Source organism: Pleurodeles waltl, chromosome 10, assembly GCF_031143425.1.
Source record: "Pleurodeles waltl isolate 20211129_DDA chromosome 10, aPleWal1.hap1.20221129, whole genome shotgun sequence".
Lineage (NCBI taxonomy): Eukaryota > Metazoa > Chordata > Amphibia > Caudata > Salamandridae > Pleurodeles > Pleurodeles waltl.
Window position 1 is genome coordinate 1,042,156,301 of NC_090449.1, and position 12,491 is coordinate 1,042,168,791.

The 12,491-nt window shown below is 43.5% G+C and overlaps 1 pseudogene; it reads right to left on the minus strand.

Annotated features, from left to right (window-relative positions):
• Window positions 1–867: 867 nt before the first annotated feature.
• On the minus strand, window positions 868–4,039 carry LOC138262475 (protein maelstrom homolog; annotated as a pseudogene).
• Window positions 4,040–12,491: the final 8,452 nt, after the last annotated feature.

Consider the following 12,491-nt stretch of genomic DNA (forward strand, 5'->3'; position numbering starts at 1 on the left):
TATAGAAAAGTCTGCAAGAAGAGGCAACAGAGAAAGAATGTTAAGACAAAAAGATTCCAAATATATCTAGCCACTCTGCACACTCACCCGAGAGGTTTAAGTCAAGAGGAGGAGTTACATGTGCATCTAGAAGCCCACTTTAAAAAAAAACTTGGTAATATCTCCCCAGAATCGAACAAAATCAAGTCACATGATCAATTTGGAGAACTTAATTATTTAAACAGTGCAATAAAATAGTGTGGACCCTGCTAATTGAACCCTAATGCACAAATAAAATTTCAAATCCGCTGATAATGGATGTCTTGAGGATGATACAATTTACCTATTAGAGGGTCTTTATGAGCAAGAAAAGAAATGAAAACACAACTGTGTAGTAATGAATCCAGTGAACACTAAATTAACCACAATTCATCAAAGACTTGGATTGAAAAAGCATGGGTTACAAACTGACACCCGTTAGAGGGATGCATAAATGTTGTAATATTCAAACATGTTGGTGCAATAGAGACTTCAGAAAGAGAAAGACTTCAGTGACCACAGTGCACCAGAAATCAAAATCGATAATGAATTGGTCACAATTGTTCCAAAGATTGCTAGCGGGCTGTATGAATATTGTAATTTTCAGATACATTGGTGCAGAAGAGATGGAAAGAACCAGACTTCAGTGTCCACAATGCACCGGGAATCAAAATTGATAATGAATTGGCCCTGATGGGTCCCAAGACTGTCCATCAGCCACACGAGATGGCTCAGTAACAAGAAATTGCTCTGTAGAAACTGAAAGATGAATGGTGATCGTAAATGTGACTTTGAGGTTAAAATAAAAAATGCATTTACAAACATTATGAATAATGCATGCTGCGCGCCTCAGATCACATGAATTAAGTACATTGCAGCACATGTAGAATATTCATGAATGTTAAAACTATTAGAGTTTTAGGGCCACATGTACGAATATTTGGAATTGCGATTCCCTAATTGAGATTCCATGCGAATCGCAGTTAGAGAATCACAATTCGAAATGTAGGAAACTCCACTGAGTTTCTTTTGCGATTCCCGGTGGGTTGCAATTAGACCTGCCTCATTTTAATAATGAGGTAGGTCGCAATTTGCAACCCATCGGGAATCGCAACAATCACAGGGATAGTGGCCTGCTGGTGTCAGCAGACCACCATTGTCTGTGATTGCTTTTAAATAAATGTCTATGTGGGTGTGAGAGTGTCTGATTGCACTCCAATAGATGGCAGATGCATTCACCTTTAAGGATTTCAGATAATTTTTCATTATGGAATCACAGAGTAAACACACTTGATTTTCCTGCACCAAGCCCAGGAGTTACGATCATTTGTCCTTTCCAGAGGTGGAGCTTCAACTGGAGCACCTGCTACGTTTATATCTGTAACTGCTTCCTGTTGAGGTTTAACCCCATCCCTGGGGCCCGGACTTATAAAAGTTATTTTTTTGGGAGAGGGGGGTCCATGCGGCCCCCTCCCCCAGCCGATTTCGGCCCTGGGAACACCATTCCCAGGTGCCTGACCTTGATATATATATTGTTTTTTTTGGGAGGGGTGCCGCACGGCCCTCCTCCCTGGGCCGATCTCCGCCCCAACGACCCCATCCCCTGGGGCCCAGCAATCTGTCCTGGGTGCCCCGCAAGCCACCCAGTTACAATGGGACTGCAGGGGAACCTCAACGCTCTCGCGGTCCCAGCCAGCTCCCCACCTCCTCCGGAGCCTGCATTGCTGTCACAGACAAGGAGCTACACACGCAGCGCCCTGTATGTGAGAACAATAGTTTCCTCTGTTTTCCTGGCCACATGTCTGCGAGCAGGGGAACAGAGAAAACCTCCTCTCCCAGCAAGCAAGAGCTGTTTGACAGCTGTCGCTTGCTGGGAGCAGAGTGTTTGCTCTGGCGTGGTGGAAGCTGTCAAAGCTCCCGCCAAATCAGAGCAAACAGCTATGTCCCGGGGGTGGGCTCCCCGGGACATAGCAGGAGCCAGTACTAGGGGGTGCCCTGTGGCACTGGCAATCCCTGGGGCTGAAGGGGGCCACCCTGCCCCTGCATATAATTAAATATGAGCCCCGGGGAGGTTGCTGTACTCGTGTCATAAATAAGCCTAGGCAAGGGGCCCTGTGCACCCCCTCCTTTATTCTTCATATGCTCCCGGGACCTAGCTCACCAAGGGGCTTTAGTAAAACAAGCCTGGGAGAGCGCGCAGAGTTTTTCTTTTAATTTTTGCCACAAATTTGTAGCAAAATGTTTTTTTAAAGTGCTTTTTTGCCCTGAGGGTTTCCCTTTGGGACCCCCAGCCCAGAGCTAAGGATTTAGGGTGTACCTACCCTGGACACTTTTCTTTTTTTAATTTTTTTTTCTGGGACTCGGCTGAAGCCGAGTTCCAAGATGGCTGCCAACACTTCCTGGTTGAAGTGTTGGGAGCCAATCAGACCTCTGCAGATCTCATTATTATTTGTGAATCCTTTGCACCACTAGATATCTATATTTCTTTCAATATTTCAAAAAATACTGAACAGATTTACACCAAATAACAACAAGCACTCTTTCTGGACCAAGAGCAACCTTCCTGCCAAATTTGGTGTAATTTCGTCCAGCGGTTTGGGCTGTAGTCGTGTCTCAAATCCCTTTCAGAATTATAATGGGAAATGCACTTTTTTGATCTCCCCTTTTTCCTCGGTCCCTGCTTGATGGATCACCCCTAAACTTTCCATGTACAACAAGATTCTCGGGAACACATTTTTTGTGTTTTAAACTTCGTGAAGATTCGTCAAACGGCAACAAAGATAAGGGCAAGACAAAAACACTTTTTCAATGGAAACATAGTGCTAACTATAACTATCTACTGGCAACTGCCAATAGGTAATATATATATATATATATATATATATATATGTATATATATATATATATATATATAACACAATGAAACGTAAATTTTACAGTCAAGATGTACATATTAAGTTAAGTTTCCCCTACAATCTTTTTGAGAATGGGATGTTGGATAGCCAATAGAATCTCTCAAATTCAAACAGGTGTGGGGTTGGTCTAAGCAGCAGCTATTTAACCACTAGCAAACGTTGATGCAAAGGTCTCCAACAGACGTGTGATTCCTCTCCCTTGTCCAATTCTGGGTAGATGCAAGGGCTTCAATCCAGCAGGATGAGCTGCATCATCACTGTTTAGGGCTGCAACATTAACCATCCTGGGATCATTGAAGTAGCTAGGGTTTCCAAAACTTGCATTTTTCTGCCACTGGCAACAGCAAGCATCAAGTACCATAATTTTGGGGTTCATAGAATTATGTGGAACACTGTCTTGAAGAGGAAAAGGGCCATCCGAAAGTGGGATTGCATAAAGCGGTGCCAAAGCGCTCCTAACGCAGTACGCAATCTTTTTACGAGATGCCAATGCACAAAATAAAACACCATTCTCTTCATGACATTTGCACCTGGTGTTGCTAAAATAATCCCACTGGAAGACTTCCAGCAAACTGCGTATACGGCTCTTTGAGGGCTCTTCCTTAAGTTTATACTGGTAGGATTCAGCTATCAGATCTTCTACATGTAGTTGTTTCAGTTTATTCGTCACCCTGCTTTTGCGGCAGGCCAATTCAAGCACCAGTTCACACCATTCCATTCACTAGACTTACAGTGAATAGGGTGGCAGTCCCTGAGAATTGGTTTGACAAATTTGCATAGGTCACGAAAAAGGCTGTGATATCTGTCATTGGCCAGCTCGAATCCTGTAAGAGGAACCTGGTGCGGAACCCACGAGAAATTGCTCCTAGATCAATGAAGTGGTGGACGCCGTCCAGTATCTCATCGCTTAGGGTGTATCGAATAGATCCAATCTCACAAGGCAAGAAGCATTGCTCACAGTGCACAGGCAGCTCACCATGGCTTAAAATATTAATAAAATAAAAAGTACCCCATGGAAAATAGTGATCAACATTCCTTTGCACTTCAGATGAGACACTGCTTTTAGGAGTCGTAACAGTTTTCTTCTGCAGAGACTGCACAGTCATAATGTGCGGCTTTAGGGAAGCATTCTGCTCTGCTTTATATTGACAGGAGAGCTCAGAATATTTTTCTTGCTCTTTTAAGCTCAGCAGTGCCAATTGGCGCAGTCCCGTAGCCAGAAGTATATTTTTAGAGGGGCATGGCCCTCAGCTATGATCACACATTAAAGTTGTGCTCAATAGGTGCATTCTTTCCCAGATACTGGTTGCCCTACTAAATATTGACTCCTAGAATATCGCAGTACAAGAACATCAAGGACAGAATTTTGAAAGATATGTGCATATATAGGAAGTATAGATTTACTATTCCTAACTGCACAGCTACATAACTTAAAAATATATATATCTTATAGATACATATGTGTGGAGTAAGGTGTAGAAAATCTATAATTGCTTACCAGTTGATATTTTGGATACAATATTCTGACCACAATATTCTGTGGCATTGATACTCTGGTTTTGATATTCTGGTGCACACCATGTGATTATACGTGAAGGAATTTGTGGAGTTTTGTAAGGTACATATTAAGCACTCTCAATCAACTTCCCAAAATCCAACTTTAAATCCTGTCAATTAGATGGTATTTAAATTAGAAGGGTCTAAAGTCTGACTTGCAACTTTGTGTATTTTCTAAACTCTTCAAGCTTTGTGCAATGCAAAATTTAACAAGTTATTTAGAAAAAAACAATAAGCTGACCTCAGAGCCATCCTTCCCACACCTCTTACCTCAGGTGGTGGATGTCCAGCCTCCACACTCATTTTTTATTTTTTGGTGGAGTATGTCAACCTGAGACATTCTGCATCAGGAAATCACCACACCTGGAAGGCCCGAAAGGATAAACCTTATTTCACATGAATTTAGGAAACGCCATCTGCTTTGTAAAGTGTGGAGTTTCCTAATTCCAACTAACTTTGTAAGTTATGTTTTAATGTAACTAACCACAAATTGAAAATAACTTTATAGAGAGCTTGGAGCACATCCATCAAGAACATTTTGGGAAATTAGTAGCAAACTCTGTGTTTTAAACATTTTTAAGCTGCAGCAATGGGGAAAACTAGATGCCCCGATTATGGTTTCCACAATATTTGAACCTTCGGCTCGGGCATTTTGAACCTTCGGCTCGGGCATTTAACGCGGGGAGGGGGCCTTTAATAGCCGGTAGAGCCCGCTACGGCGGGTTCTAAGGCTATATTAAACCATTTGTTGAAACATAAATATTCGTTATAGCAGCCCTCTCTGACATGGCAGGCTATACTGAATCATTTCAGATTCATAGTACTGCTGGTTGGGATATTTACAGCCCTCTGTAGCAAGCAGATTAACCTAACAAAATATGTCTCCTGCAAACAAAATATAGATCTCTAGAGCAACAGTAGTCTCAACAGGCTTTATTTCCCAGCAGGCCAGTGTAGGCTGAAACAACGCCAATCAATGTAAGTTGTACCTGACTTGTGATGACACTGCCCCAGCATAATAGGCTAATCAAAGCACTATGCCATATCGGAATCTGGGGTTTCCTGGGGTTCCCTGGGGTTTCATGATTGGACATTGCTTGTGAATGACTGGTAAGTTTAAGTAGTGATAACCATGTTTGCATCCTGAATAGGAAAGGTCAGGAAGTTGCTGACTTAAGAACAACATGACTCAAAGCCCTTTTTGTTGTGCAATCTTTTCACACAGCAAATTCCTGTTTGACATGCCATATACGAAAGGTGCTGGACCTGGCCACCCCTAAACTTTTTTCCTTCACTCTCCTGTCTTCTGAATCTATTTCTGTTGGCTTGTAGGACTCTGTGCACTTTGCCACTGTTAACCCATACCAAGGTGATTTTGCTCTCTCCTTTAAACATGGTGAAATTGGCTTACACCCAGTTGGCACATTTAATTTATTTGTAAGTCCCTATTAAAGTGGTACTATATGTAGCCAGGGCCTGTAAATTAAATGCTACTACTGGGCCTGCATCACTGTGTGTGCCTCCAACTTACATATCCTTTTAAAAACGTCTCAGGCCTGCCATCATAGCCTGTGTGTGCAGTTTAAACCACCATTTCAATGTGGTAGGATGGGCCACCTCTGACTTGATGAGTGGGAGGAGCCCCCCTCCACCTATCCCCACTTGCACATCACAAAGGCTTTGCCTAGGTACACTCACAAAGTGTTTGACACTATTCTTTTTTGACCCCAGACAAGCTGGGCCTGGGTAGGATGGCAGAAAATTCCAAATACACCTGAGGGTGGAAACTTCATGTACCTGCTCCTACTTAAATGCTGGAACCAGATATTGTAATCGTATTTATATAGCGCTTACTAACCCTGACGAGATATAAACAATGGACCCTGAGACCTGAGACCTAACTCATCAGAAAACCTCTGGACTTTGGAAGACTCAGGCAGACGTCTGTGCTGCTCTGCAAGACGGATTGCCACTCTGCTGCCTTGCTGCCTGAGAAAAAGGACTAGACCACAGGACTACCAGAATGACTACAAGGGCTAGTTGGCTGGCTTCCTGATCAAAGCCTCAGAGACAAAAAAGCTCCAGACATCTTGAAACCAGCACCTAGACTCTACTTGCCCAACAAGAGGTGCCATGCCCTGTCATGGACCATTAGAAGTGAGCCTGAAGCTGCTCTGCCAGCCCAGCGGTGGTCCTGTAAGTAGAACTAATGCAGCACGATGCATCGCCTCACAGCCACCCCAGCACCACTGCAGCGCGAGGCATCTCAGACACGGTACTACCCATTGCAGCCCGCAGTCTCCTCAGAACCACTGCTGCGCAACACGCCCTTGATGCACGCCTTCTAATTGCAACCACCTCGCCAACATCATCCTCAACGACGATGCAGTACTCCTCATCGCAGCTCTGCAGTTCCCTCCGAACTGCTGCGACGCATCCTTGACTCAGGATCATGCAATGCTCTCGCAAACCAGGATTTAAGGTTCTTTGCTCAGTGGGCCTAACTGGGACCCTGTATCTGTCTCACGCTCCGTCACAGTCGACCTCAACTTGTGACTTTGCCCCAGTCCAGTGTGTTCAGTCAAACACAGTTATGCTTTGAGCTTTTAAGCACTGTTTTTACCTAAATATTTTAAATTGTTTATCGCCGGTCCTACGGATTGCATTTTTTTTATGTTTTGGTGTTGTGTTTTCACTTTATTACTGTTTGAAGTACTGGATAAAAACTTTACACATTGCTTATACATTAAAACTGACTGGTTTGTGCCAATCTACCAGAAGGTTAAGCCCCTGTTAATTTGGGTTTTAGTGCTTGAATAGGGTCTCACCCTCCTCAACGAGTAACTCAATTTCCAACAAAAGGCGTGAAGGGAGTTCATCCAGTGCCCACTGAGTTCTTGATCTTTCAGCTGTGACAGTGAACAACTATTGGTACCACCTTTCATAGCAGCTTCTCACACATAACACTGTGGTGTCCCACAGGGGTCCATCATATCCCTTTTATTTTTCAGCATCCACCTGACCCCCCTACCAAACCTGATTACATCATTCAACCCCACTTGTTACAACTATGCAGATGGCACCTAAATCTTTTTTTAAAATAGATGGTCTCGAAGACCTCTACAATTTAAAACTTGACTGCCTTCAGGCCATGAACCATTTACAGCTAAATATTGCAAAGACAGAGTTTATGATGACCTGTGGAAAATGACAAAAATACTGGCCTACCACTAACACGAGACTGTTCCAACAATATCAGGAGAAGTCAGAAACCTAGGCGTGACCATGGACTCAGACCTATATTTGTTACCACATGTTAAAGTAAAACCATCTACACAATGAAAACACTACGTTGCATATTCCTCTATGTTGGATGATCTCCAAGTTTGACTATGCCAACAGCCTATACCCTGGCACACTTGCATTCATCATAAGCAAAATACAACTCGACTTCTCTGCTTTCACCCAAGAAAACACGATTCCACAGGCTAACTATAGCTAGAAGCGCAATGTTCAAGACCTTTTGCATTGTTCACAGAACCTCCAAGAAAAAGGAATATTATACTTACAAGCTCAAATCAAGCAATGCAAACAAATCAAGACACTGTACTATAGGCTTACATCACTTATCATACCACTGTGCCATTACAAATCCATAGAAGGCACTGCTTTCTCAGTACAAGATGCCAAGTTAAGGAACTCCCTACCAGCCATCGTTCAAAGCATCCAAGAGCATATGAACTTCAGAAGACAGATGAAAACATGGCTTTTTCAAAGGCAACTAAAGCACAACATAGCCGGGCAACAGAACCTGGAAAGACAGTCACAGCCTCATGCTCAATCTTTAGTTTACAATCCACAGATTGAAAAACCCAACTAGCAAACTACTTTAGATAAGCTGGTACATTAAGGAGGGCTGACTTATGCTTCCCTGAGGTATTATGTAGCTATGTAAGTTCATACATAACCTTTCTGTCCCACACTAATACTAATACCATAACACTCAGCTGTCAGCAGCCAACTGTAACTTACACCTCTTATGTTCACATAAGGTATATCTGCTACTGTGCAGCCAATAAACAAGCCATCGCCAAATGAACAGGCATGCAATAACTGAAGCGCTCTGTCCACACTGCTGGTCAATCGGAGGACTTTAATCTAGTCAATGACTGCAGTTCCCAAGTATCTATTCAGTATGGCCGCTACTTTACATCTCACAGTAACTTTCAGAACTGAGAAGATAGTAACAAGGACTGTCCAGCAGATCTCTCCAGTCCACTCTACCTCCAGTAGTACAGTTTCTACCACAGACCTTTACCCAAAATTCCTGATTGGACAACTTAGTGCAGTAACCAGGGAAGTGGACTATGGCATAAGAAACACTATAAAGGCACTTGCAGAGCTGTTCAAAGCTTACAGCATATTGAAAAAACACAAACTATGCATCTGTGTCTCCCACAGCTCCTCATCCACCACACTGCTACGCAAGCCTCGTCACATCATAACCGCACATTGCTGGTCATCACACACGACATGGAAACACTTCCCACACAGGATCACAAAACTAAGACAACAGCCTTCCAACCACACACCAGCCTATATGGCGTAGCTTGCTGCCCATGTAGGTAAACGCTTCAGTGCCAAACATAGGGGTAGCAAGTGCAGTACAAATGTGCAATACAATACAACATCTATCATTTGTGCATCACCAAGATTTATTTTGATCTTATTAAAATCTTTGTTTTTCAATCAGACGTCCGAATTATAAAACAAAATGTGCTTCATTTGTGCTTTTATTACTGCTGTTATATGTTGAATTATTTGTACAGTTTGTTTACAGGTATTAATTTGTTTGTGAATTAGAAACAAATTGACATCCCACTGTATTTCTTTTCACACTCCTGTATGCAATGCCACTGGAATGATGTAATTTTGCAGCTGCAATGTTTTCCGCATTGTAATTAATTTGCCACATTTGCTACATAATGCCTCATCTGATGCATAATTGACAGATTTTCACAAAAAAATGATTTAGTTTTTACCTCAAACTACAAATGCCGCAACATGTGCTGTCGGACAGTGGACGGTCGTTTACAAAGGTTCTCTTACCACCTTTCAGTTATTTATAGCTGTCTGGATGCAGAAGTGGTTTTAATGAAGTGAAACCTTTTCCATACAGTGACAGCGCTGAGCACTAATGTGTAAAAATGATTAAAATAATAAAGTGATTGTTAGACTTGACAGCCTTAGGGTGGTCACCCTTAACTTTTTACCTGCCTCCCTCCACTTTTTGGGCACTGTTTTTGCTGGTTTTAGGACTCTGCCCGCTTTACCACTGCTAAACAGTGCTAAAGTGCATATGTTCTCTCCCTTAAAACATGGCGACATTGGTTAATACCCAATTGGCTTATTTAATCTACTTGTAAGTCCCCAGTAAAGTGCACTACATGTGCCCATGGCCTGTAGATTTAATACTACTAGTGGGCCTGCAGCACTGATTGTGCCACCCACCTAAGTAGCCCCTTAACCATGTCTCAGGCCTGCCATTGCAAGGCCTGTGTGTGCTGTTTCACTGCCACTTCGACTTGGCATTTAAAAGTGTTTGCCTTAAACTCCCCTTTTTTGACATATGTCACCCCTAAGGTAGGCCCTAGGTAACCCATAGGGCAGGGTGCTATGTAGATAAAAGCCTGTGTAGTTTATGTGTCCTGGTAGTGTAAAACTCCTAAATTCGTTTTACACTGCTGTTAGGCCTGCTCCTTTCATAGGCTAACATTAGGGCTACCCTCATATACTGTTTGAGTGGTAGATTCTGATCTGAAAGGAGTAACAAGGTCATATTTAGTATGGCCAGAATGGTAATACATAATCCTGCTGACTGGTGAAGTTGGACTTAATATTACTGTTTTAGAAATGCCACTTTTAGAAAGTGAGCATTTCTCTGCACCTATATACTTCTGTGCCTTACAATCCACGTCTGGCTGGGTTAGTTGACAGCTCCCTTGTGTATTTCACTCAGACGACCCCAAACACAGGATGCTCAGTCACACCTGCACACATCTGCATACTGAATGGGTCTTCCTTGGCTGAGAGGGTGGAGGGCCTGACACTTACCTTTGAAAGGACAGTGGCCTGCCCTCACACAATGGACTGCCAAACCCCCTACTGGGACCCTGGCAGACAGGATGGAACTGAAAGGGGACCTGGTGCACTTCTAAGCCACTCTTTGAAGTCTCCCCCACTTCAAAGCCACATTTGGGTATTTAAACAGGCCCTCTGACCCTACCAACTCAGACACTTCTGAACAAGATACCACTGGTGAAGAAACTCTGAACCAGAACCTGCAACCTGCCAAGAGGAACTGCCTAGCTCCCCAAAGGACTCACCTGACTGCTTTTCTGCAAAGTACTGCTGCCCTGCTGTTGCCCTGCTGCCTTGCTGGCTCTGCTGAGAAGTGCTCTCCAAGGGCTTGGATAGAGCTTGCCTCCTATTCCTTGAAGTCTCAGGGCCAAAAAGACTTAATTCTGTAAAGAACTCCTTGTGCGGCGAAAATCCGATGCACAGCCTGCCAGAAATGACGCACAGCCTGCATTGTGGTAAGAAAATCACTGCACACCGAACCGGAACGACGCAGCCCGGCTCCCCGAGAGGAGATCAATGCAGCGCCAGCATTGCGACCAGAACTTTGACGCACGGCCCACTTGATCGACGCAAAGCAGAGCGGAATGACACAGCCTGACTTCCTGCGAGAAGAATCGACTCAGCGCCTGCCGTGCAACAGAAATTTCCCCGCATCGCCCACCAGATCAACACAGCTCCTGTGACTTCGTCCTGCACGCCCAGGATTTCTCTGCATCGTCCCCGGGGCGTCCAAATACCCCGCAACCCGAAGAGGATCCAAGTCTTTGCGCCAGAACTCGATGCAAGGCCCTGACTGCGTGGAAAAACATTGACGCATCGTCTGTGTGCACCCAGAGAAACCGACGCATAACTTCCCGTTTTCCACGCATCTTCTCCTCTGCGGCCCCTTGCGGATAATTGCAATGCAAACCAGGTACTTTGTGCTTGCAAGAGACACTTGTTGCTTTTTAAAGACTAAAGACTCTTTTTATCATTCTATGAAGTGATATTTCAACATGTACTTATCGAATCTTGATAGTTTTGACCTGCATTTAACCAGATAATTATTAGATATATTTTTCTAAACACTGTGTGGTGTATTTTTGTGGGGTTATACTGTGTTATTGCATGATTTATTGCACAAATACTTTACACATTGCCTTCTAAGTTAAGCCTGACTGTTCAGTGCCAAGCTACCAGAGGGTGGGCAGAGGATAAAATTGAATTGTGTGTGACTTACCCTGACTAGAGTGAGGGTCCTTGCTTGGACAGGGAGTAACCTGACTGCCAACCAAATACCCCATTTCTAACAGTGATACTATCACATAATGCACCATATTAAGTCACATAATTTGTGCTTTCTTGCCACATAATTTAGTCAACATTGCTGCAAAATTTAGGCCTTCCCATTGCACAATTCCAGTGGCCCTGTCTGTAGCCCAACAAGACTGTCACATATTTCACTTTACAAAATTCTAACAGTTTGCGTTCAAAGAAAAAAGTTCACACGATCCCCACACAATTTGTCAGAAGACATAGCCTGACCTTTTAACCTGTCTTGGAAAACGCAACAAATCTAACAACATAAAAACACAATTTGAAGGTATTTTTATTGCAAATTCACCTTCAGTACTCATGCACCTTTAAATACTGTGCCAGCTGCCTTGGTCATTTGGGAGGGCCAAATGTAAATATTGGCTGGCCCAGTCATCAAATGCCCCTCTGTGGCTACGGCCCTGAATTCAGCAGTGAGGAACAGCATTGTGCAACCTATAGATTGGCAACCCACTCATCTTAAGCTCCAGCAAGTTTTGCAGCACGAAGGAGTAGTAATCATTGTGCATCTGGCCTTTCTTGGGCATGATGGGCTTCGAAGGGTGT